The sequence below is a fragment of the Salvelinus namaycush genome, chromosome 32 (genome assembly GCF_016432855.1).
Source record: "Salvelinus namaycush isolate Seneca chromosome 32, SaNama_1.0, whole genome shotgun sequence".
Classification (NCBI taxonomy): domain Eukaryota; kingdom Metazoa; phylum Chordata; class Actinopteri; order Salmoniformes; family Salmonidae; genus Salvelinus; species Salvelinus namaycush.
In genome coordinates, this window is record NC_052338.1 from 24,801,815 (window position 1) to 24,827,730 (window position 25,916).

A 25,916-nucleotide genomic window follows, 5' to 3' on the forward strand; every position below is an offset into this window, starting at 1 on the left:
TTAGGGCTGCATCAGTCATGTGGAATAATTAAAAATAGACTATGAGCGTCAGTACACAGGGGTTTTCTCTGCCTTCTGACGGGTTATTTTAGCCATTTGGGGAAGTTGCATCTCGCACTTTGTAACATCCTATTCCGATTCAGGCCCTGTTCGAAAGCTATAACAATGTATCCTCCTTTCTTTCCATTCCTTGAACAAATCCCAGATCTGACATGGCTGGATTGGTGAAACCTATGTGATAGAACCATTGCTTATACCTAACTATTTGTGTGATTTTACAGTTATTACTAGCGTCCTGTCCAGGGGGTGTACTTGTAGATCAAGCTGCCTCACGCTACAGAAACAGGAGATGGGCTCCAGCCCTACGAGCCGTTCTGACTCAGATAAGGCTTACTGACACTTAATGACTTATCAGTTATTAGGCATTACTTACAAGTATAGGAGGAAAGAAGGAAAGGGGTGTTATTTGTTGTTGTAGGTATTTGAACAAGGCCCTAGTCAGTACAGGAGTTATCTGACCTTGATGCTACAAGCTCTAGGGCTCCAATATCACTATACTGAGAGAATGGGTGGTATGAATGAACAGATTCATTATTTATAGGTAATGTAGTCTACTAGGCATACAGGAAGCCACAGAATACAGCAAACTAAATATAGCCGCCTATTGTCGGGTTTCTACAGTGGGTTCTACCAGGACATTCAGTCCTATGGACTAGCCCCGACATGCTTTATGCTAGCACTGAGCTGTGTGTGCCAGATAAAGTGAAAGCAGAGGCTGAGGCACCACTGTAGAGAGAGGGTAGTATTGATTTGCCCTACAGAGTTACATGCACCAATTACGCAATAGACAAAAATGGTGCTGCCAGACAGATTACTTAATGTATTGTTTTTCCCCCCGACTCAAACCACTGTTTCATAAACTGAGCTGTGTCATTAAGGGTTTATTAATAGAATGTTTTTATTTGAACAAATGCTTGTTTTCTAGTTTTTATTCGCCCCCTCTTAGAAAAGCCACCCACTTACTGCACGACCGAGCCAGAGGGAGATGGAAAGAGATAGATGGAGAGAGAAACAGAGATAAAGGGGAGGGGTTTCTCTTTCTGAATGTAGTTTTTTTCAGCTGTTGGTCCCTCTTATTCCTACGCCTCCCACTTCCACATACCACCACCTCCCTGTGTCCTCCTCCCATGGAACCAGTCCCCTGTTCCCATGACTCCCACAGACCGACCAAAAAACCCATTCATCCATGGCCTAAGTCATGTGACCCAGGAGTGTTTTTGTGTGCTGTGTGCCCCCACCCCCCACTCAAAGAAGACTCAAGCCGAGCGTTAATTTTCTTTGTTCAGGGTGGCTCGCCCCCCATTGGCGGATGCCCCCCATGATCTAAGGTCAGCGAGATTTGATGATGGCCGCTCAAGAGGAAGAGTGGGTCTGAGAAGTCACTACCGCTTGATATTCCACGTTTCCCCCTCAAGTGCTTCTGGATGCATGTTTCTCCTGATGTTGTTCCATATGATGTTGTGTTGAGAGAAATGAAAACACTACTGCTACACACGTCTCTAGAGCTCTGATGTTCAAGTGGTTTAAAAGACTTGCACACTGCAACAATGCAGAAAGCAAAATTGCATTCTGTTATTAGGTAGGGCTGTCCTTTCCTAGGACACGGATGGTAGAGTGAGGCACCCCTGTGTTTTCAGGGCCTAACTGGCATAGCGTGAGTGTGTTGACATGGTAGAGTGAGTGGTGTTGTGTTTTCAGGGCCTAACTGGCATAGCGTCAGTGTGTTGACATGGTAGAGTGAGTGGTGTTGTGCTTTCAGGACCTAACTGGCATAGCTGCAGTGTGTTGACATGGTAGAGTGAGTGGTGTTGTGTTTTCAGGGCCTAACTGGCATAGCTGCAGTGTGTTGACATGGTAGAGTGAGTGGTGTTGTGTTTTCAGGGCCTAACTGGCATAGCGTCAGTGTGTTGACATGGTAGAGTGAGTGGTGTTGTGCTTTCAGGACCTAACTGGCATAGCTGCAGTGTGTTGACATGGTAGAGTGAGTGGTGTTGTGTTTTCAGGACTTAACTGGCATAGCTGCAGTGTGTTGACATGGTAGAGTGAGTGGTGTTGTGTTTTCAGGACCTAACTGGCATAGCTGCAGTGTGTTGACATGGTAGAGTGAGTGGTGTTGTTTTCAGGACCTAACTGGCATAGCGTGAGTGTGTTGACATGGTAGAGTGAGTGGTGTTGTGTTTTCAGGGCCTAACTGGCATAGCTGCAGTGTGTTGACATGGTAGAGTGAGTGGTGTTGTTTTCAGGACCTAACTGGCATAGCTGCAGTGTGTTGACATGGTAGAGTGAGTGGTGTTGTGTTTTCAGGACCTAACTGGCATAGCTGCAGTGTGTTGACATGGTAGAGTGAGTGGTGTTGTTTTCAGGACCTAACTGGCATAGCGTCAGTGTGTTGACATGGTAGAATGAGTGGTGTTGTTTTCAGGACCTAACTGGCATAGCGTGAGTGTGTTGACATGGTAGAGTGAGTGGTGTTGTTTTCAGGACCTAACTGGCATAGCTGCAGTGTGTTGACATGGTAGAGTGAGTGGTGTTGTGTTTTCAGGACCTAACTGGCATAGCTGCAGTGTGTTGACATGGTAGAATGAGTGGTGTTGTTTTCAGGACCTAACTGGCATAGCGTGAGTGTGTTGACATGGTAGAGTGAGTGGTGTTGTTTTCAGGACCTAACTGGCATAGCTGCATTATGAACATGAGAGAGTGAGTTGAATTATGGACAGTTAGACTCCTAAAAACACAGTAGTAGTGTACTGCCTTGGCATCCTGAGGCCCTATGAGGCTAATAAACATTGTCCTCTAATATTATTTGGATGTGTTTAAACCCCCTTCCTTCTACTAGACTAATAGTAGAAATAGTACAAATAAAATTAAAACCCTGGAAGGCGTAGGTGTGTCCAAACTTTTGACTGGTACTGTATCTCAATGTGTGTTTTGAGGGCTCTGAGTTTTTCCCGACGTGACCTGACTATGAAAAACTCCAGACCCCAGTGATGAACTCCAGCTAGGCCTGGTGGTGGTTGTGGTTTGTCGAGGTATTAAGAGCTCACATTCCATATCACCGAGCTTGCTCCTCCTCAAACATGCCGGACCTACTTTCCAAACCCCTTCACTAATCTCCCAGCTATGTAAATTACACATCACTGTTAGCCAAGAGCTGCAAACAGCCACAATAGCCTTGAGACTTCTGGGCTGTGTAACAAATTGCACCCTATTCCCTACATAGTGCACTACTTTTGACCAGAGCCCTTGTGGGCCCTGGTCAAAAGTAGTTAGTAAAATCATTGTAACTCTCTGTACTGGTGGTGGCTGCTGAGGGAGGGATGGCTCATAATAATGGCTGAAACGGAGCAAATGGAATTGCATCAAACACATGGAGACTATGTTTGATGTATGTGATACCATTCCACCTATTCCACTCCAGCCATTACCACGAGCCCGTCCTCGACAAATTAAGGTGCCACCAACCTGTGCACTGTACCGCTACGGGCTGAGGCGTTTGGTATTTGCCTCCTTCCCTCTACAAATAAGAGCCGTCCTTTTGCGTTTCAGTAAATGTGGTTAGAATATTGAACTGTGGAACTCAATGGAACTTTATTCCACATCAAGTAACTCATACAAGCAGTAAAATTACATTAAAAAAACAGATAAAAATATACCTTATGGAACAGCGGGGACTGTGAAGCAACATAGGCACAGACACATTCATACAAACACACGATAACATACACACTATACACACACGTACACATGGATTTAGTGTTGTAGAAATGTGGTAGTAGAGTAGGGGCCTGAGGGCACACACTTAATGTGTTGTGAATGCATTGTAATGTTTTTAAAATTGTATAACTGGCTTCATTTTGCTGCACCCCATGAAGATAAGCTGCTGCCTTGTCAGGAACTAATGGGGATTTATAATAAATAGTAATACAATAATATTATTATCCCCTCTCCAAGCCTTAGTCAGTGTTTCTTTCTCACCCACCCCACACTGTTTTAGTTGTTACATTTCCCCTCTCGCCTACGAGTCTTTATTGGGGTTGACACTAGTGACTCGTGACTGAGTTAGGTTTGTAAGTGTGTCACAGTTCCATGCATATGGCTCATTGCTTGAGACACTTGATATTCACTCTCTCTCTTACACACACACACACACCTCAATTTGTTATTTGGCTGTGTTTTAGGTAAACACCCTTGCTCTCCACCTGATTGCCCCTCTCCCCACAGTGGTGTTTGTGTGTGACCTGGTTTGTGTTTCCTGCTGAGCCGAGGAGCCCTGCAGCAGAAGGTCACACAGTCGGAGTGACTCACTGAAGCCTGTGGGTCCTGTCTGTCTCGTGCTCCATCTGCCTCTCTCTCTCTCTCTCTCTCTCTCTCTCTCTCTCTCTCTCTCTCTCTCTCTCTCTCTCTCTCTCTCTCTCTCTCTCTCTCTCTCTCTCTCTCTCTCTCTCTCTCTCTCTCTCTCTCTCTCTCTCTCTCTCTCTCTCTCTCTCTCTCTCTCTCTCTCTCTCTCTCTCTCTCTCTCTCTCTCTCTCTCTCTCTCTCTCTCTCTCTCTCTCTCTCTCTCTCTCTCTCTCTCTCTCTCTCTCTCTCTCTCTCTCTCTCTCTCTCTCTCTCTCTCTCTCTCTCTCTCTCTCTCTCTCTTTTATTTATTTATTTATTTATTTATTTATATATATATATATATATATATATATACTAAATTAAGGCTGTCCCAGACCCAAAAAAGTATTGGTCGACCAAGAGTCGTCGGGTCTATTTTAAAACTTGTATTTTTCCATATATAGACACATCCAATGTGTTTTAATCAAATCAACCATATGCACTGAGCTTGTCTGATGCTTTAAGCGCGCTGTTTGACACACAAAGGGAGGGAGTCCGACCGCAATTAATTTGCTTGTGCCAGGCCGGGCTCAGACTTGCTGCGCCGTGTTTTTTTATTTTTTTAAATTTTTTTTACAGCGATTGACTGTGTGAATAGCACCCGTTGTCTCTCGCTCTCTTCCCTGCTGCAGCGACCACCACAGAACATCAACAGTGTTTATCGCACTGTCCGTGTTGCTGAAGCTGCAACATAATTAAGGGGTCTGAATACTTTCTGAATGCACTGTACAGTGTACTAAAAGTATTAAAAGTACATGTAATTGCTATAATATACTTAAGTATCAAAGGTAAAAGCGTAAATAATTTCGAATTCCTTATATTAGCAAACCAGAAGACATGATTTTCTTTACAGATAGCCAGGGGCACACTCCAATACAGACATAATTTACAAACAAATAATTTGTGTTTAGTGAGTCTGCCAGATCAAGTGCAGTAGGGATGACCAGGGATGTTGTCTTGATAAGTGTGTGAATTGGATAATTTTCCTGTCCTGCTGAGCATTCAAAATGTAATGAGTACTTTTGGATGTCAGGGGAAATGTATGGAGTAAAAAGTACATTAATATCTTTAGGAATGTAGTGGAGTAAAAGTTGTCAAAAATATAAATAGTTAAGTACAGATACCCCAAAAACCTTCTTAATTAATACTTTAAAGTATTTTATAAAAAGACTTTACACCACTGATTTGTAGATATGTAGTGGACTAATAATGTGTTGTATTGTAGATATGTAGTGGTACAGTAGTGGAGTAATAATGTATTGTAGATATGTAGTGGTACAGTAGTGGAGTAATAATGTATTGTAGATATGTAGTGGTACAGTAGTGGAGTAATAATGTATTGTAGATATGTAGTGGTACAGTAGTGGAGTAATAATGTGTTGTATTGTAGATATGTAGTGGTACAGTAGTGGAGTAATAATGTGTTGTATGATGTACTGTTTTTATATATATTTTTTTAAAGAAGTGTGATGTAATTTCCTTATTCTTGTTTAGACCCCAGGAAGAGTAGCTGCTGCCTTGACAGGAACTATTGGGGATCCTTAATAAATATAAATACGCTACAGGCTCGAAATGTGTCCCAAATGGCACCCTATTTCATATTTTGTGCACTACTTTTCCACTGTGTAGGGAAGAGGGTGCCGTTTGGGACGCATTCTCTCTAAGTGCACCGACTTAGCAGTTGGATTATGGAGGATAAAAGGTTGGGTAAGGAGGCCCGTTATGGGTTGAAGATAACTAGACCAGGAAGTCGCCCCATTCCAACATTAACGCATATCAGAATCAAAAAAACGTTGCGATTGGTAACTGATGCTTATGTGTAGGCTGGGAGAGTTCCAATGGGAGATGCATCATATCACATCTCATTATTTTAATAGCTACCATTGCAATGTTATAACAAAGAACATAGTAGCTAGTAAAGCCCTAGTTGTGGGTGCTGCTTGGCACTTAGTTAGATCATTTTTGTATGTGGGCTTGTTTCCACTTTAGCAGCACTGTAAAGTTAATGTGCCTGTTTTTAGCATCTTCCCACAGGGAATCCCTAACCGTGTGACTTTCCCTTCCCTGTCAAGGACTCTTCTGAGTGGGGACAAGTCCCCATATTCCCCCAGGCCCCCAAGGCTCCTTCTAGGGAGAGTTTGAGGAGAGAACAGTACAGTACATCGCTGTAGGCTAATTGGTTTCCTTAGCATATGCGCTCATCTCCAAGGAGACAGCGTCTCGCTAGCGCGCTATGCTAGCTCTGTGGTGGGCAGGGAAGGCCAGGAGGAAAGAGCAGGCTGTTTTTTAGAGCTGCTTGTCTGGGTCGTGTGGAGAACTGCTTTGGGGAGCGATGAAGTAGTGGTGGTGTACTTATGACTCCGTACGGCCCTGGCTGTGCCCTTGGATAAGAGTAGCTTGTCATACCCAAATGCTTCAGTGAGATCTTAGGGGCTCCCGAGTGGCGCAGCGGTCTAAGGCACTGCATCTCAGTTCAAGAGGCATCACTACAGTCCCTGGTTCGATTCCAGGCTGTATCACATCTGGCCGTGATTGTCCCATTGTGCGGCACAATTGGCCCAGTGTCGTCCGGGTTTGGCCGGGGTAGACCGTCATTGTAACTAAGATTTTGTTCTTAACTGACTTGCCTAGTTAAATAATAACAATCTTCTAGCTCATTAAATTAATTTTAGCCTGGTAAAATATATGTTATGATAGTAGCTCCTCTGGTTTTGGGGCATCTGGAATTGCTGTAGCTCACGGTATGTGGATCACGACCACTTGGGCTTGGCAATTAACATAGCAGAAGATTTCTTCCTCGCAATAGATTGCACTGAATGTAGGCCTTACTGACAGGCAAATTACCCAATAAGGTATAGTACAATCCCAGCTAACACAGAACATTCCCGTGACGTTCCCTAAAGGATATTTTATATCTCTTTTTTATATATTTTTTTTTACAAATAACGTTGCCACAATGTTCTGAGAACCAACATTTGATAGCTGGGATATCTGTGCCTGTCTGTGATAATTTATGATAACATTTGTAAATGTCAAACTGCGAGTGGTGGGGTTAAATGCTGTGAAAAGAGAGATTGTGGTGAAATGTTAAATGCTTTTTTGAAAGACATTATGTGAAACAGCTGAGCTCTTATGGCCCACTAGACCAGTGGGGTTTGGTGCTGTTTAAGATGAGGGAGGCCGATTTTATTTTAAAAATGTAGGAGCGTGGCCTTCTTTCTATTACAGCATATTGGATGACTGCTATTCATATTCCATTCACCCAGCTCAATGTTACATGGATCGGTTTAGGCTACTAAACTCAGCAACAACAAAAAAGTCCCTTTTTCAGGACCCTGTCTTTCAAAGATAATCTTTCAAAATCCAAATATTTTCGCAGATCTTCATTGTAAAGGGTTTAAACACTGTTTACCATGCTTGTTCAATGAACCATAAACACTTAATGAACATGCACTTGTGGAACGGTCGTTAAGACACTAACAGCTTACAGACGGTAGGCAATTAAGGTCAAAGTTATGAAACCTTAGGACACTAAAGAGGCCTTTCTACTGACTCTGAAAAACACCAAAAGAAAGATGCCCAGGGTCCTTGCTCATCTGTGTGAACATGCCTTAGGCATGCTGCAAGGAGGCATGAGAACTGCAGATGTGGCCAGGGCAATAAATTGCAATGTCCGTACTGTGAGACGCCTAAGACAGCGCTACAGGGAGACAGGACGGACAGCTGATCGTCCTCGCGGTGGCAGACCACGTGTAACAACACCTGCACAGGATCGGTACATCCAAACATCACACCTGCGGGACAGGTACAGGATGGCAACAACAACTGCCGAGTTACACCAGGAACGCACAATCCCTCCATCAGTGCTCAGACTGTCCGCAATAGGCTGAGAGAGGCTGGACTGAGGGCTGTAGGCCTGTTGTAAGGCAGGTCCTCACCAGACATCACTGGCAACAACGACACCTATGGGCACAAACCCACTGTTGCTGGACCAGCGACAGGACTGGCAAAAAATGCTCTTCACTGACGGGTCACGGTTTTGTCTCAGCAGGGGGAATGGTCGGATTCGCGTTTATCGTCGAAGGAATGAGCGTTACACCGAGGACTGTACTCTGGAGCGGGATCGATTTGGAGGTGGAGGGTCTGTCATGGTCTGGAGCGGTGTGTCACAGCATCATCGGACTGAGCTTGTTGTTGTTGCAGGCAATCTCAACACTGTGCATTATAGGGAAGACATCCTCCTCCCTCATGTGGTACCCTTCCTGCAGGCTCATCCTGACATGACCCTCCAGCATGACAATGCCACCAGCCATACTGCTCGTTCTGTGTGTGATTTCCTGAAAGATAGGAATGTCAGTGTTCTGCCATGGCCAGCGAAGATCCCGGATCTCAATCCCATTGAGCACGTCTGGGACCTGTTGGATCGGAGGGTGAGGGCTAGGGCCATTCCCCCCAGAAATGTCAGGGAACTTGCAGGTGCCTTGGCGGAAGAGTGGGGTAACATCTCACAGCAAGAACTGGCAAATCTGGTGCAGTCCACGAGGAGGAGATGCACTGCAGTACTTAATACAGTTGGTGGCCACACCAGATACTGACTGTTACTTTTGATTTTGACCCCCCCCCCCTTTGTTCAGGGACACATTATTCCATTTTTGTTAGTCACATGTCTGTGGAACTTGTTCAGTTTATGTCTCAGTTGTTTAATCTTATGTTCATACAAATACTTACACATGTTAAGTTAGCTGAAAATAAACGCAGTTGACCGTGAGAGGACATTTCTTTTTTTGCTGAGTTTACATACGTGATACTCAAATTCTCCTTATACCCATCATGAGGTTGCTACAACCTAGCCTATGAATGAAAGTTTACAACGTAGATGCACAGGTCAAGAGAAACATTTGAGTAATCAAGATGACAGACAGTGACACATTCAATACCGCCTTTGCAGACTCTTGCCTGCGTTTGGCTGATCTAGGCTGCAACCATTAATCCAACAGTTTCAAATGAGTTTCTATTGGCCAAATTCTGGTATGTTTAGCCCCTTTTTGTTCAATTTGCTTCTGTTTAAGACGTTTTTCAACAGAATAGGAGGAATTAATAACCCTGAACACCCCTGTTCACATGCAAACACAGTTCACTTTCATAGCAGCCACATGAAAACAACATGATCACATTTCTCATTGAATAATTCTTTCTCGGATCTATTCGATCTCCTTCTCCTTTTCCTTTCGCTTGTGGACTTCAGTGTACAACACATCAGCTGTCTGTGACCAAGCTAAAAAAAACTTTCCAAGCCAAACAATCATAACCATTAACCGTTACACACAGCCTACATCATTGTCACCATATTAGCTAACATCATAGTCAACATACCTACTTCAACTAATGCGGTAGTAAACCCGCTACAATCATGCAGTACAGTGTACAGTCAGCAAGCAGTTTAGCCGTTACACCTGCAGGCCCCTGGGGCAATACGTTTATTCAAACCAAAAGCTTACCTTGACTTGGAAGAGTTCTAGTGTTGGATAGCCATAGCCAGCTAGCTAACCTAGCATCCCTCTCATTTGAGCCGGGTGTTTCAGTAGGCTAAACTAGCTAGCTGCATTCACTAGTTAAGTGAAAGTGAAAAAAATACAAAATATAGCTCTCGCACTCTCTCTTGCTTCTTTATTTTTGAACAAAGGAATTTGTTCAAAACTAACTTGTATTTTTCTCTCGGAGTCAACTACTCACCACATTTTATGCACTGCACCCAACACTTAGTTCATTGAGGCTGTAATGTTAAGATCCTGTCAGGGTTTGGCTCATTCTACCAGTTGTGCATAGAGTCTACTGCATCAGTGAGGCAAGAGGGCAGGCAGAGGTGGAAGAGAGAGTTTGGCTACGTCCCAAATGGCCACGTCCCAAATGGCCGCCTATTCCCTATACAGTGCACTGGGCCCTTGTCAAAAGTTGCACACTGCATAGGGAATAGGGTGCCATTTGGGACGTAACCCTTGTGGTGGTGGGTAATCGTCATGGCTCCCTCTGCTCAGAGCTCTGACTTTTCCTTTCCAACAATAATGATCGTTTCCTCAGCTAAAACCACAGCATTGGTTGGACTGAGACAACTGGTATTTACAGTGAATGAGCTTTTCAGGAGAAGATGCACATTCTTTACTTGTAGTGACATGAATGGAATTTTGGTCATTGTTGTGTTAGGAATTCATTCGGTGGTGAAGTGGCCATGTTTGAAGGGATTTGAATACCTTACGTCACTCTTCAATTTACCTAGTTCTCCTTGAAAAGTGTTGGTGTCTTGCTCTGTGTTTTATCCAGGCCTATGACTTGACACCACATCAGGGTAACGTTCAGTAGGGAAACGTTGTGGAATGTTGCAGATAGATGATACCTTATTCTACATGTCAGAGGCATCTTTGTTCTACATACTATATGTCTATATCTGAACATTTCCCGCCGTTGTGCCATGCTGAATGTGGCCCCATACATGTAGTTGTAAAGTATAGCTGTGAGTGTGACACATTGTTTTTCAGGTTGAGGTAACTTCCTGTGAGCAAGGCCTTCAGTCTCCTTCCACTTCTCGGATTCGTTTGTCTCATCTTTGAATTTTGCCGCTTTTTTTACCCGTCTGTGTCGCTACAGACCGGTTTCCTCTTCTCTAGACAAACGCCTACTTCCTCCTCCTGTTAACCTCTCTCTAATTCTGGCTTTTGCTCTTTTTCCGTGCTCAAGGCAAGGCACTGTGAAGTTTAGTTTATAACCCTTGATTCTGTGACTGCTGGATCCATAAGGATTTTTTTTGTATTTGTGGCTAGCTAGTGTTAGTGTAATTCATTTTTTGTTTAGTTTTGTTGTTGTGGATTTGAAAGAAGACGTGTTGGAGGCAGGACCAGCAGGTTGAACTCACTAGCTGGTTGTCGTCAAGGTTTCCGGGTGAGTCCTCTGTCTTTTCTTCTTGTTGTGTACTGTACTCATGCTCAGGCTGGAAAGGGGTGCATTGGGCCGAAGGGTGTGGCCCTAATTTAAGGGCTCTTTTCCTTTGCCTTTCTCATCCTCTGTGTCCTCTAACCCCTTGGGCATAGACCCGGTTCAGACCATAGAATTAGAATAACTATACATCACAATACCAGGTCAGCCATTCTGAGTTAACCCATGAGTTTAAAAAAAATATATGCCATTTAGCAAAAACTTTTATCCAAAGCGACTAGTCATGTGTGCATACATTTTACACTAAGGGGGGGTCCCAGGAATTGAAACCCACTATCCTAGCATTGCAAGCGCCATGCTCTACCAACGGAGCTACAGTTAAATTGCCATGGTCAGAGGTTCTACTCATTCTTCATCTATGGCTCAGACATAAGGGTAGAGAGATGAGTTGGTGAATAAGCATAGTCTGGTTAGCCCTGACAGGTCAGCTATTGCAGGATCCCCCCAGGTGCAGGTGAGGAGAGTGCTCTGCATGTTATTGTTTTGACATGCATTGTCTGAATTAGACCCACAGAATTATACCTGTGGAGGAGCGGCTTCTATGAAGGAACTTTGAAAGCCTTTGAACTTCAAAGAGTTGGTTTAACGTTGGACCAAAGCTAGCCCTTGACCATGACTCAGTTCCATTACATTGCACATAATGCTGCCTAGAGGTTGAGATCTAGACCAGAGCTAACTAACAAGCGGGGTTGGGGAGTAATGGATTACATGTAATCAGTTACATGTAAGGGATTACAATAAAACTGTAACTAATCTGTTATGTTACCAGCAAAAATATTGTAATCAGATTACAGATACTTGTGAAAAAACTAGATGATTACTTTGATGATTGCTTTTCAATTCAGAAAGGATGTTTGCTGAAATAAAATCTTTGACACTTCTCTGGTTTCTCAATGACATTCAAGTCAGCATTTAAAAAAGGTAGAAGTAGGGCAGGTAGCCTACACACACTGGCAAGGATTTTTATCTGTCAGGCATTCAGACCATGGAATACGTTTTTGAGTGACAGTGAGGGCTTTGCATAGGCGCATTGCTGAATTTTTTTTGTAGGACTGGAAAAAAATGCCCGGAATGTAAAAGAATATTATTAATCAGTTCCCATTCTTTTTTAAATAACGGTTCGGCTCCAGAACAGTATAGATAATTTTTGTTATGGTTTTCTGTTCTGTTCCCTGAACGGGTTCCAACCCCTGGTTTAGGGTTAAAACTAAAATGTGAAATGTCTTAGGGGGTTCGAGGAGAGGGTTGCTGAGCTATTGGATTGTTTTTCTCAATCGTCACCAAGGTTTTAATTGTGAACAAACTGAGTAAAACAGCACACAGTTGGAATTCAAGAAATGTCTTTGAGAAATTGTTGTGAATAAGAAAAACATTTAAATAAAATAATTGGCTGTGCTGCTCATTAGATATGGGTGTGGTTGTTAGGTCACACCTCTGTTTGGAATGATGCAGACTTTCTGTGTGATTCTTTCATTTTATTCAGGATGGTGTCAACAAAATGTCTCTTGATTGTTGCTGACTCTCTTTGTTAGTGACTATCTTTGTTACACTCTTTCACTCCAGTGTTTAATTGGTATATTGTAATTACTTCGCCACCATGGCCTATTTATTGCCTTACCTCCCTTATCTTACCTCATTTGCACATACTGTATATAGACTTTTTCTACTGTATTATTGACTGTATGTTTGTTTATTCCATGTGTAACTCTGTGTTGTTGTATGTGTCGAACTGCTTTGCTTTATCTTGGCCAGGTTGCAGTTGTAAATGAGAACTTGTTCTCAACTGGCCTACCTGGTTAAATAAAGGTGAAATAATTGTATTTAAAAAATATAAAAAATTAAAGTGGCGATTTGGCGAACCCTTTTGGTTTCACTGATTTGGGTTCACTGTTTATTACAATCTTGGCAGGGATATTCAAATCTAAGCCTCGAGGTCCGCAGGACTGCTGTTTTTCCTCTTCTACGTGATAATGAATTGCACCCACCTGGTGTCCCAGGTCTAAATCAGTCCTTGATTACAGGGGAAGAATACAAATCAGCAGTGGATCTGGCTTCGAGGTCCAGCCTTACCCTTTAGATCTAAACCCCGAATCACTCCCCTCACTTACACATCTACAAAACTACCAGGAGTATAGTCTATTTGGTGATTTGGTGTTTTATTAACACGAGTTTAGAGAATTGCTGTCCCCTCAGCAGGCGTGTTGTGTACTTCGGCGGAGTGACTCCAGTGCTGTTAACTGCTGTGAGAGTTGTTGTCAGCCCTCTGGCACAGACTTCTGACAGGATATCCTGCTTGCTGCACAAGAAACAAGGGCATGTTTGTGAAACAAAGCGGCCTGCTAAGATGGAGACAGTTAGTATTACTATAGTAGCCTGCTGAGATGGAGACAGTTAGTATTAGTAGTACTATAGTAGCCTGCTGAGATGGAGACAGTTAGTATTACTATAGTAGCCTGCTGAGATGGAGACAGTTAGTATTAGTAGTACTATAGTAGCCTGCTGAGATGGAGACAGTTAGTATTACTATAGTAGCCTGCTGAGATGGAGACAGTTAGTATTACTATAGTAGCCTGCTGAGATGGAGACAGTTAGTATTACTATAGTAGCCTGCTGAGATGGAGACAGTTAGTATTAGTATAGTAGCCTGCTGAGATGGAGACAGTTAGTATTACTATAGTAGCCTGCTGAGATGGAGACAGTTAGTATTAGTAGTACTATAGTAGCCTGCTGAGATGGAGACAGTTAGTATTAGTAGTACTATAGTAGCCTGCTGAGATGGAGACAGTTAGTATTACTATAGTAGCCTGCTGAGATGGAGACAGTTAGTATTACTATAGTAGCCTGCTGAGATGGAGACAGTTAGTATTAGTAGTACTATAGTAGCCTGCTAAGATGGAGACAGTTAGTATTACTATAGTAGCCTGCTGAGATGGAGACAGTTAGTATTACTATAGTAGCCTGCTGAGATGGAGACAGTTAGTATTACTATAGTAGCCTGCTGAGATGGAGACAGTTAGTATTAGTAGTACTATAGTAGCCTGCTAAGATGGAGACAGTTAGTATTAGTAGTACTATAGTAGCCTGCTGAGATGGAGACAGTTAGTATTACTATAGTAGCCTGCTGAGATGGAGACAGTTAGTATTACTATAGTAGCCTGCTGAGATGGAGACAGTTAGTATTAGTAGTACTATAGTAGCCTGCTGAGATGGAGACAGTTAGTATTAGTAGTACTATAGTAGCCTGCTGAGATGGAGACAGTTAGTATTACTATAGTAGCCTGCTGAGATGGAGACAGTTAGTATTACTATAGTAGCCTGCTGAGATGGAGACAGTTAGTATTAGTAGTACTATAGTAGCCTGCTGAGATGGAGACAGTTAGTATTACTATAGTAGCCTGCTGAGATGGAGACAGTTAGTATTAGTAGTACTATAGTAGCCTGCTAAGATGGAGACAGTTAGTATTACTATAGTAGCCTGCTGAGATGGAGACAGTTAGTATTACTATAGTAGCCTGCTGAGATGGAGACAGTTAGTATTACTATAGTAGCCTGCTGAGATGGAGACAGTTAGTATTACTATAGTAGCCTGCTGAGATGGAGACAGTTAGTATTACTATAGTAGCCTGCTGAGATGGAGACAGTTAGTATTAGTAGTACTATAGTAGCCTGCTGAGATGGAGACAGTTAGTATTACTATAGTAGCCTGCTGAGATGGAGAAAGTTAGTATTAGTAGTACTATAGTAGCCTGCTGAGATGGAGACAGTTAGTATTAGTAGTACTATAATAGCCTGCTGAGATGGAGACAGTTAGTATTACTATAGTAGCCTGCTGAGATGGAGACAGTTAGTATTAGTAGTACTATAGTAGCCTGCTAAGATGGAGACAGTTAGTATTACTATAGTAGCCTGCTGAGATGGAGACAGTTAGTATTAGTAGTACTATAGTAGCCTGCTAAGATGGAGACAGTTAGTATTACTATAGTAGCCTGCTGAGATGGAGAAAGTTAGTATTAGTAGTACTATAGTAGCCTGCTGAGATGGAGACAGTTAGTATTAGTAGTACTATAATAGCCTGCTGAGATGGAGACAGTTAGTATTACTATAGTAGCCTGCTGAGATGGAGACAGTTAGTATTAGTAGTACTATAGTAGCCTGCTAAGATGGAGACAGTTAGTATTACTATAGTAGCCTGCTGAGATGGAGACAGTTAGTATTAGTAGTACTATAGTAGCCTGCTAAGATGGAGACAGTTAGTATTACTATAGTAGCCTGCTGAGATGGAGACAGTTAGTATTACTATAGTAGCCTGCTGAGATGGAGAAAGTTAGTATTAGTAGTACTATAGTAGCCTGCTGAGATGGAGACAGTTAGTATTACTATAGTAGCCTGCTGAGATGGAGACAGTTAGTATTAGTAGTACTATAGTAGCCTGCTGAGATGGAGACAGTTAGTATTAGTAGTACTATAGTAGCCTGCTGAGATGGAGACAGTTAATATTACTATAGTAGCCTGCTGAGATGGAGACAGTTAGTATTAGTAGTACTATAGTAGCCTGCTAAGATGGAGACAGTTAGTATTACTATAGTAGCCTGCTGAGATGGAGACAGTTAGTATTAGTAGTACTATAGTAGCCTGCTGAGATGGAGACAGTTAGTATTACTATAGTAGCCTGCTGAGATGGAGACAGTTAGTATTAGTAGTACTATAGTAGCCTGCTGAGATGGAGACAGTTAGTATTACTATAGTAGCCTGCTGAGATGGAGACAGTTAGTATTAGTAGTACTATAGTAGCCTGCTGAGATGGAGACAGTTAGTATTACTATAGTAGCCTGCTGAGATGGAGACAGTTAGTATTACTATAGTAGCCTGCTGAGATGGAGACAGTTAGTATTAGTAGTACTATAGTAGCCTGCTGAGATGGAGACAGTTAGTATTACTATAGTAGCCTGCTGAGATGGAGACAGTTAGTATTAGTAGTACTATAGTAGCCTGCTGAGATGGAGACAGTTAGTATTACTATAGTAGCCTGCTGAGATGGAGACAGTTAGTATTACTATAGTAGCCTGCTGAGATGGAGACAGTTAGTATTAGTAGTACTATAGTAGCCTGCTGAGATGGAGACAGTTAGTATTAGTAGTACTATAGTAGCCTGCTGAGATGGAGACAGTTAGTATTACTATAGTAGCCTGCTGAGATGGAGACAGTTAGTATTACTATAGTAGCCTGCTGAGATGGAGACAGTTAGTATTAGTAGTACTATAGTAGCCTGCTGAGATGGAGACAGTTCGTATTACTATAGTAGCCTGCTGAGATGGAGAAAGTTAGTATTAGTAGTACTATAGTAGCCTGCTGAGATGGAGACAGTTAGTATTAGTAGTACTATAATAGCCTGCTGAGATGGAGACAGTTAGTATTACTATAGTAGCCTGCTGAGATGGAGACAGTTAGTATTAGTAGTACTATAGTAGCCTGCTAAGATGGAGACAGTTAGTATTACTATAGTAGCCTGCTGAGATGGAGACAGTATTAGTAGTACTATAGTAGCCTGCTGAGATGGAGACAGTTAGTATTACTATAGTAGCCTGCTGAGATGGAGACAGTTAGTATTAGTAGTACTATAGTAGCCTGCTGAGATGGAGACAGTTAGTATTACTATAGTAGCCTGCTGAGATGGAGACAGTTAGTATTAGTAGTACTATAGTAGCCTGCTGAGATGGAGACAGTTAGTATTACTATAGTAGCCTGCTGAGATGGAGACAGTTAGTATTAGTAGTACTATAGTAGCCTGCTGAGATGGAGACAGTTAGTATTACTATAGTAGCCTGCTGAGATGGAGACAGTTAGTATTACTATAGTAGCCTGCTGAGATGGAGACAGTTAGTATTAGTAGTACTATAGTAGCCTGCTGAGATGGAGACAGTTAGTATTAGTAGTACTATAGTAGCCTGCTGAGATGGAGACAGTTAGTATTACTATAGTAGCCTGCTGAGATGGAGACAGTTAGTATTACTATAGTAGCCTGCTGAGATGGAGACAGTTAGTATTAGTAGTACTATAGTAGCCTGCTGAGATGGAGACAGTTAGTATTACTATAGTAGCCTGCTGAGATGGAGACAGTTAGTATTACTATAGTAGCCTGCTGAGATGGAGACAGTTAGTATTACTATAGTAGCCTGCTGAGATGGAGACAGTTAGTATTACTATAGTAGCCTGCTGAGACGGAGACAGTCAATAGTAGTAGTACTGTAGTAGCCTGCTGAGACAGAGTAGTCACAACACACTGACATTAATGGCATAGTTGGATTGTGTGGGGAGGGGGTGTGTTTGTGTGTGCCTGCGCCGACTATCTTTAGAAAGCTGGGTGTGACTAAGAGATGCTCTGTGAGAGAGAATTTTGAATGAGGAATTTCTTATAATTGACCATTTCTCCACATGATTTCTCCACACAGTTTTAGTGAAGTTCAACTTTGAATTTGATGCCTGTGTCACTCACAACATGGCTGTTCTGTTCCCTTTTCTTACCGTTGTGCCACTTTTCCCTCCAGTTCCCCCCACGCTTCCTATTTCTCTTCTTCTTTCATTGTTTTGTCCACCAGTGTCTACCACCCAGGGGGAACTCGGATAGATGTGGGCAAAGTTTCACAGGGCAAAGAGAAGCAATCTCATTATCAATGAGCTCTTACCAGGCTTTTTCCTATAGGAACTGTGGGTGGTTCTGTGTGAATACAAACTACAGGTGTGTGTTACAGGTTAAAACATTCATACATGAATGAATATCCCCCTCCACAGAGGGTAGGGGAGGCTTTTTAGACTGGTGACGGCAGGGGCGGATTGGCCATCTGGCAATTCTGGGAAATGCCAGATGTGCTGGACCGTTTTTTAGTTGGTTGGGCTGGTTGAAATTGACATACAAAAATATATTTTTCCCCAAAAAATTTAAAAGGGGAAAATGGCCAGCCAGTGGCACATCAGCCTGTTAAGATTTTTATAAAGAGTTTTGCAATTTCTCTGTTATACTAATCTACAATGAGCTGATCAATGGGCAAGGCCAGCTGGCCTGGTTTTCTGATGGGCTGAGCTGAGGTCATGCAAACTCTCATTCAAATTCAAACCTGGCATCAGCAACGAGACCTGTTCTGACTCTGTCATCAGTTAGACAGACCATAGATCATAAAAAAATAAAAGGGTGGGTGCCTATAAACGTAGAAAGGGAACATTCTACGTTGTCACCACACTCAAAACGTCCTATTTTGGGGGCGTCTAAAACCATAATTTGGTCAAACAGTAAAGTGCATTGTCCTCATGATTCCTCTAATGAAAGTGTGTGCCCTGCCCCTGTATCTGTATCACTAGGTCCTGCTGCTGTAATGAGCGAGCCACTCCCCTTTCCCCTCATGCGCTTAAGAGAAGAACATTTCTGATCATATAACATTTAAAAATCCAATTAGGGGAAAAAACAGAAAGGCCTCAGCTTTCTGTAGGGATAATTGTTATTTCTCAACACTCAATATTCAGCTCAATAGCCAATATTTTACAACCAAGATATTTGATATGGCTTTGAGATATGGAACGGTGCATGGGAAAAATGCGCACCAGCCATTGCGAGGGCATAGGTCTCATGGGTAGTAGCCTAATCTGTGTTTTTTAGGACATAAAATGTACTGTTTGATGAATACATAGCTACTAGCCAGCAGCATACCACCCTGCATACCACTGCTGCCTTGCTTCTGAAGCTAAGCAGGGTTGGTCCTGGTCAGTCCCTGGATGGGAGACCAGATGCTGCTCGAAGTGGTGCTGGAGGGCCAGTAGGAGGCACTCTTTCCTCTGGTCTAAAAAAGATCCCAATGCCCCAGGGCAGTGCCCTGTGTAGGGTGCTGTCTTTCGGATGGGACGTTAAACGTGTGTCCTGACTCTCTGAGGTCGTTAAAGATCCCATGGCACTTATCGTAAGAGTAGGGGTGTTAACCCCGGTGTCCTGGCTAAATTCCCAATCTGGCCCTCAAACCATCACGGTCATCTAATAATCCCCAGTTTACAATTGGCTCATTCATCCCCCTCCTCTCCCCTGTAACTATTCCCCAGGTCGTTGCTGTAAATGAGAACGTGTTCTCAGTCAACTTACCTGGTAAAATAACAGATAAATAAATACAATTAAAACTAGCAGTGGGTATTATATTTAGAGTTAGCGATCTAGTGTGTTTTGATGTGTGGAGTTTCCACTTCCTCAGGTGTTGAACTGAATTAGAGGTGCACATAAAGATGTATAATCTCTCTATTGAACCCCCCCAAAATTGGGACATTCTGGAGTCCTATTTTGACCAGTAAAATATACCATCTATAGTCTACTGTAATTTTCAACCCAAAATTCATGACAATCACTGGATTAGGTTGCACAAAATATATTGAGTATGAATTCCTGCTTGGATGTGTTAGGTGAAATGCCTTTTTTCTTGAATAACTCGGTATTCTATTTTTGAAACTTCTTTAATAAACCAGTGTCACCAGGGGAAAATCTTAGTCTGGACAGTAGTAATAGACAATTAGGGTAGGTGTTGATTCAGGGGAACACATACAGTCACGTCCATAAGTATCATTTTGGCTCTGTACAATTGATTTGAAAGGAAAAAATCAAGATGTGCTTAAAGTGTAGACTTTCATCTTTAATTTAAGGGTTTTGTCAATTATTGTATGGACCGTGTAGGAATTACAACCATTTGTATACATAGCCCCCCAATTTTAGTGGCTCAAAAGTAATTGAACATACTAACAAAATCATAAATTAAATTCTGAGTTTTAATACTTGGTTGAAAATCAAATCAAATGTTATTAGTCACATGCGCCGAATACAACAGGTGTAGGTAGACCTTACAGTGAAATGCTTACTTATGAGCCCATAAACGACAGTGCAGTTTCAAAAAATACAGATAAGAATAAGAGAAAAGCAACAAGTAATTAAAGAGCAGCAGTAGAAAATAACAATATACAGGGGGGTTGCCGGTACAGAGTCAATGTAGGTAGAGTTATTAAAGAGACTATGCATAGATGACAGCAGAGAGTGGCAGTGGTGTGTAGAGGGGAGGGGGCAATGCGAATAGTCTGGGTAGCCATTTGACTAGATGTTCAGGAGTCTTATGGCTTGGGGGTAGAAGCTGTTTAGAAGCCTCTTGGACCTACTCAATGACTGCCTGAAGTCTGGAACACATAGACATAGACACATAGACATAGACATCACCAGATGCTGGGTTTCTTCCCTGGTGATGCTCTGCCAGGCCTTTACTGCAGCTGTCTTCAGTTCCTGCTTGTTCCTGGGGCCTTTTGCCTTCAGCAAGTGAAATGCATGCTCAATTGGATTCAGGTCAGGTGATTGACTTGGCCATTGCAAAACATTCCACTTCTTTGCCTTTAAAGTATTGGGTTGCTTTCGCAGTATGCTTCGGGTCATTGTCCATCTGCACTGTGAAGCACTGTCCAATGAGTTTTGAAGCATTTGGCTGAATCTGAGCAGATAATATAGCCCTTAACACTTCAGAATTTATCCTGCTGCTTTTGTCAGCAGTCAGTCACGTCATCAATAAATACAAGGGAACCAGTTCCATTGGCAGCCATACATGCCCACGCCATTACACTACCTCCACCATGCTTCACAGATGAGGTGTTTGTATTTATTATGGATCCCCATTAGCTGCTGCCAAGGCTACTCTTCCTGGGGTCTGGCAAAATGAAGGCAGTTATACAATTTAAAAAACATTACAATACATTCATTACAGAATTCACAACACACTAAAAGTGTGTGCCCACAGGCCCATACTCCATTACCTCATATCTACAATGCAAAATCCATGTGTGCGTGTTGTCTATAGTGCTTATGTTATCATGTATGTACAGTTGAAGTCTGAAGTTTACATACACTTAGGTTGGAGTCATTAACTTGTTTTTCAACCACTCCACACATTTCTTGTTAACAAACTATAGTTTTGGCAAGTCGGTTAGGACATCTACTTTGTGCATGACATAAGTCATTTTTCCAACAATTGTTTACAGACAGATTATTTCACTTATAAATTCACTGTATCACAATTCCAGTGGGTCAGAAGTTTACATACACTAAGTTGACTGTGCCTTTAAATAGCTTGGAAAATTCCAGAAAATTATGTTATGGCTTTAGAAGCTTCTGATAGGCTAATTGACATCATTTGAGTCAATTGGAGGTGTACCTGTGGATGTATTTCAAGGCCTACCTTCAAACTCAGTGCCTCTTTCCTTGACATCATGGGACAATCAAAAGAAATCAGCCAAGACCTCAGAAAAATAATTGTAGACCTCCACAAGTCTGATTCATCCTTGGGAGCAATTTCCAAACGCCTGAAGGTACCACGTTCATCTGTACAAACAATAGTATGCAAGTCTAAACACCATGGGACCACGCAGCTGTCATACCGCTCAGGAAGGAGACGCGTTCTGTCTCCTACGGATGAACGTACTTTGGTGCGAATCAATCCCAGAACAACAGCAAAGGACCTTGTGAAGATGCTGGAGGAAATGGGTACAAAAGTATCTATATCCACAGTAAAACGAGTCCTGTATTGACATAACCTGAAAGGCCGCTCAGCATGGAAGAAGCCACTGCTCCAAAACCACCATAAAAAAGCCAGACTACGGTTTGCAACTGCACATGGTGACAAAGATCGTACTTTTTGGAGAAATGTTCTCTGGTCTGATGAAACAAAAAATAGAACTGTTTGGCCATAATGACCATCGTTATGTTTGGAGGAAAAAGGGGGAGGCTTGCAACCCGAAGAACACCATCCCAACCGTGAAGCACGGGGGTGGCAGCATCATGTTGTGGGTGTGATTTGCTGCAGGAGGGTCTGGTGCACTTCACAAAATAGATGGCATAGTGAGGAAGGAAAATTATGTGGATATATTGAAGCAACATCTCAAGACATCAGTCAGGAAGTTAAAGCTTGGTCACAAATGGGTCTTCCAAATGGACAATGACCCCAAGCATACTTCCAAAGTTGTGGCAAAATGGCTTAAGGACAACAAAGTCAAGGTATTGGAGTGGCCATCACAAAGCCCTGACCTCAATCCTAAAGAAAATGTGTGGGCAGAACTGAAAAGCGTGTGCGAGCAAGGAGACCTACAAACCTGACTCAGTTACACCAGCTCTGTCAGGAGGAATGGGCCAAAATTCACCAACTTGTTGTGGGAAGCTTGTGGAAGGCTACCTGGAACATTTGACCCAAGTTAAACAATTTAAATGCAATGCTACCAAATACTAATTGAGTGTATGTAAACTTCTGACCACTGAGAACGTGATGAAAGAAATAAAATCTGAAATAAATCATTCTCTCTACTATTATTCTGACATTTCACATTCTTAAAATAAAGTGGTGATCCTAATTGACCTAAGACAGGGAATTTTACTCGGATTAAATGTCAGGAATTGTGAAAAATGAGTTTAAATGTATTTGGCTAAGGTGTATGTAAACTTCAGACCTCACTGTATGTATGTATGTATGTGTCTGTGCCTGTTACTTTACAGTCCCTGCTGTTCCATAAGGTGTATTTTTTTTACCTGCTTTTTAAATCTGATTCCACTGCTGCATCAGTTACCTGATGTGGAATAGAGTTCTGGACTGTGAAGAGACCTCTAGTGGCATACCTTGTGGGGTATGCATGGGTGTCCAAGCTGTGTGCTAGTATTTTAAACAGACAGCTCAGTACCTTCAGCTTGTCAACATCTCTCTTCCACTATGGGCCATGAGAGATGGACATGCATGTCATTAATGTTAGCTCTCCGTGTGTTTTTAAGGGCCAGCCGTGCTGCCCTGTTCAGAGCCTTCTGCAATTTTCCCAAGTCTCTGTTTGTGGCACCTGACCACATGACTGAACAGTAGTCCAGGTGCGACAAAACCTGGGCCTGTAGGACCTGCCTTGTTGATAGTGTTGTTAAGAAGGCAGAGCATCGCTTTATTATGGACAGACTTCTCCCCATCTTAGCTTATGTTGTATCAATATGTTTTGACCATGACAGTTTACAATCCAGGGTCACTCCAAGCTGTTTAGTCACTTCAACTTGCTCAATTTCCACATTATTCATTATGAGATGTAGTTGAGGTTTAGGGTTTAGTGAATGATTTGTCCCAAATACAATGCTTTTAGTTTTGGAAATATTTAGGACTAACTTATTCCTTGCTACCCATTCCGAAACTAACTACAGCTCTTTGTTTCAGTTATTTCAGTTGATGTAGTAGCTGACGTGTATATTGTTGAGTCATCCGTATACATACACACACTGGCCTTACTCAAAGCCAGTGGCATATCGTTAGTAAAGATTGAAAAAAGGAGAGGGCCTAAACAGCTAGCCTGGGGAATTCCTGATTCTAACTGGATTATATTTGCAAGGCTTCCATTAAAGAACACCCTCTGTCTTCTGTTAGACAAGTAACTATTTATCCACATTATAGCAGGGGGGTAAACCCATAACACAAGTTTTTCCCAGCAGCAGACTATGATCGATAATGTCAAAAGCTGCACTGAAGTCTAACAAGACAGCCCCCACACTCATTTTAGAATAAATTTTTCTCAGCCAATCATCAGTCATTTGTGTAAGTGCCATGCTTGTTGAGTGTCATTCCCTATATGCATGCTGAAATTCTGTTGTCAATTTGTTTACTGTGAAATAGCATTGTATCTGGTCAAACACAATTTTTCCCCAGAAGTTTACTAAGGGTTGGTAACAGACTGATTGGTCATCTATTTGAGCCAGTAAAGGGGGCTTTACTATTCTTGGGTAGCGGAATGACTTTAGCTTCCCTCCAGGCCTGAGGGCACACACTTTCTAGTAAGCTTAAATTGAAGATGTGGCAATATCGTCCATTACTATCCTCAGTAATTTTCCATCCAGATTGTCAGACCCCGGTGGCTTGTCATTGTTAATAGACGATCATTTTTTCACCTCTTCCACAGTCACATTACAGAATTCAAAAGTACAATTCTTGTCTTTCATAATTTGGTCAGATATACTTGGATGTGTAGTGTCAGCGTTTGTTGCTGGCATGTCATCCCTAAGTTTGTTTATCTTGTCAATGTAAAAGTAATTAAAGTAGGTGGCAATGGGTGGGTTTTATGATAAATGAGCCATCTGATTCAATGATTGATGGCTCCGAGTTGGCTTTTGTCCCAAAAATGTAATTTAAGGTCCTCCAAAGTGTTTAACTGTCATTATTTATATCATTGATCTTTGTTTCATCGTATAGTTTATTTCTATTTAGCTTCGTCACATGATTTCTTAATTTGCAGTACGTTAGCCTGGGCTAACAGACTTATTTGCCATACCTTTTGCCTCATCCCTCTCAACCATACAAAGAGGTGGTATGCTTCGGATCATGAGCAGTTCCTTCCGTTTTCCATACACTTCTCTTCCCATGATTCTGGTACACGTTGATCTTTGTCTCATCTGTCCATAGGATGTTGTTCCTGAACTGTACTTTTTTTTAGATGTTATTTTAGCAAACTCTAATCTGGTCTTCCTGATTTACTTGTAAATTAACTAATGAGGGAATGACACACACCTGGCCATGGAACAGCTGAGCAGCCAGTTGTCCAGTTGCTTTTGGTCCCTTAAGGTGGGGACCACATATAAAAAGTGCTGTAATTCCTACACCGTTCAACCGATTTGGATGTAAATACCCTCCTATTCATTAGTTAATTTCAAATATGTGGTAGACAGCTAAAATAAGAATAACTTGGTCAATGTCCAAATATTTATGGACCTGACTCTATATATGACTGGCACTAATTTGCAAAGTCATTAGCTTGGCTTTTATAACGTGTCAAGCTTAAGCAGACAGAGAACAAAAACAGCACAGAAGATGCTGAGAGATAGACAGCACAACAGGGAGGAAAACAAAAATGCTAGAGCAGAGACACAGTCTCCAGACAGAGACAACTCACCCCTATAACTGTGTCTCTGTCTGGAGGTACAACTCACCCCTATAACTGTGTCTCTGTCTGGAGGTACAACTCACCCCTATAACTGTGTCTCTGTCTGGAGGTACAACTCACCCCTATAACTGTGTCTCTGTCTGGAGGTACAACTCACCCCTATAACTGTGTCTCTGTCTGGAGGTACAACTCACCCCTATAACTGTGTCTCTGTCTGGAGGTACAACTCACCCCTATAACTGTGTCTCTGTCTGGAGGTACAACTCGCCCCTATAACTGTGTCTCTGTCTGGAGGTACAACTCGCCCCTATAACTGTGTCTCTGTCTGGAGGTACAACTCACCCCTATAACTGTGTCTCTGTCTGGAGGTACAACTCACCCCTATAACTGTGTCTCTGTCTGGAGGTACAACTCACCCCTATAACTTTGTCTCTGTCTGGAGGTACAACTCACCCCTATAACTGTGTGTCTGTCTGGAGGTACAACTCACCCCTATAACTGTGTGTCTGTCTGGAGGTACAACTCACCCCTATAACTGTGTC

General features: G+C 42.3%; 1 protein-coding gene across 2 annotated transcripts in view; it reads left to right on the forward strand.

Moving 5' to 3' along the window:
- Positions 1–25,916, forward strand: part of elmo1 (engulfment and cell motility 1 (ced-12 homolog, C. elegans)) — a 216,818-nt gene that overhangs the window by 44,738 nt on the left and 146,164 nt on the right. The window contains exon 1 of one of the 2 annotated variants that reach the window (XM_038972331.1): positions 11,147–11,370. The exons of the other annotated variant lie outside the window; for it this stretch is intronic. The gene's annotated coding sequence lies outside the window, so the exon portion shown is untranslated. Of the gene's footprint in view, positions 1–11,146; positions 11,371–25,916 lie in introns of those variants that run through there. 2 annotated transcript variants of the gene reach the window in all.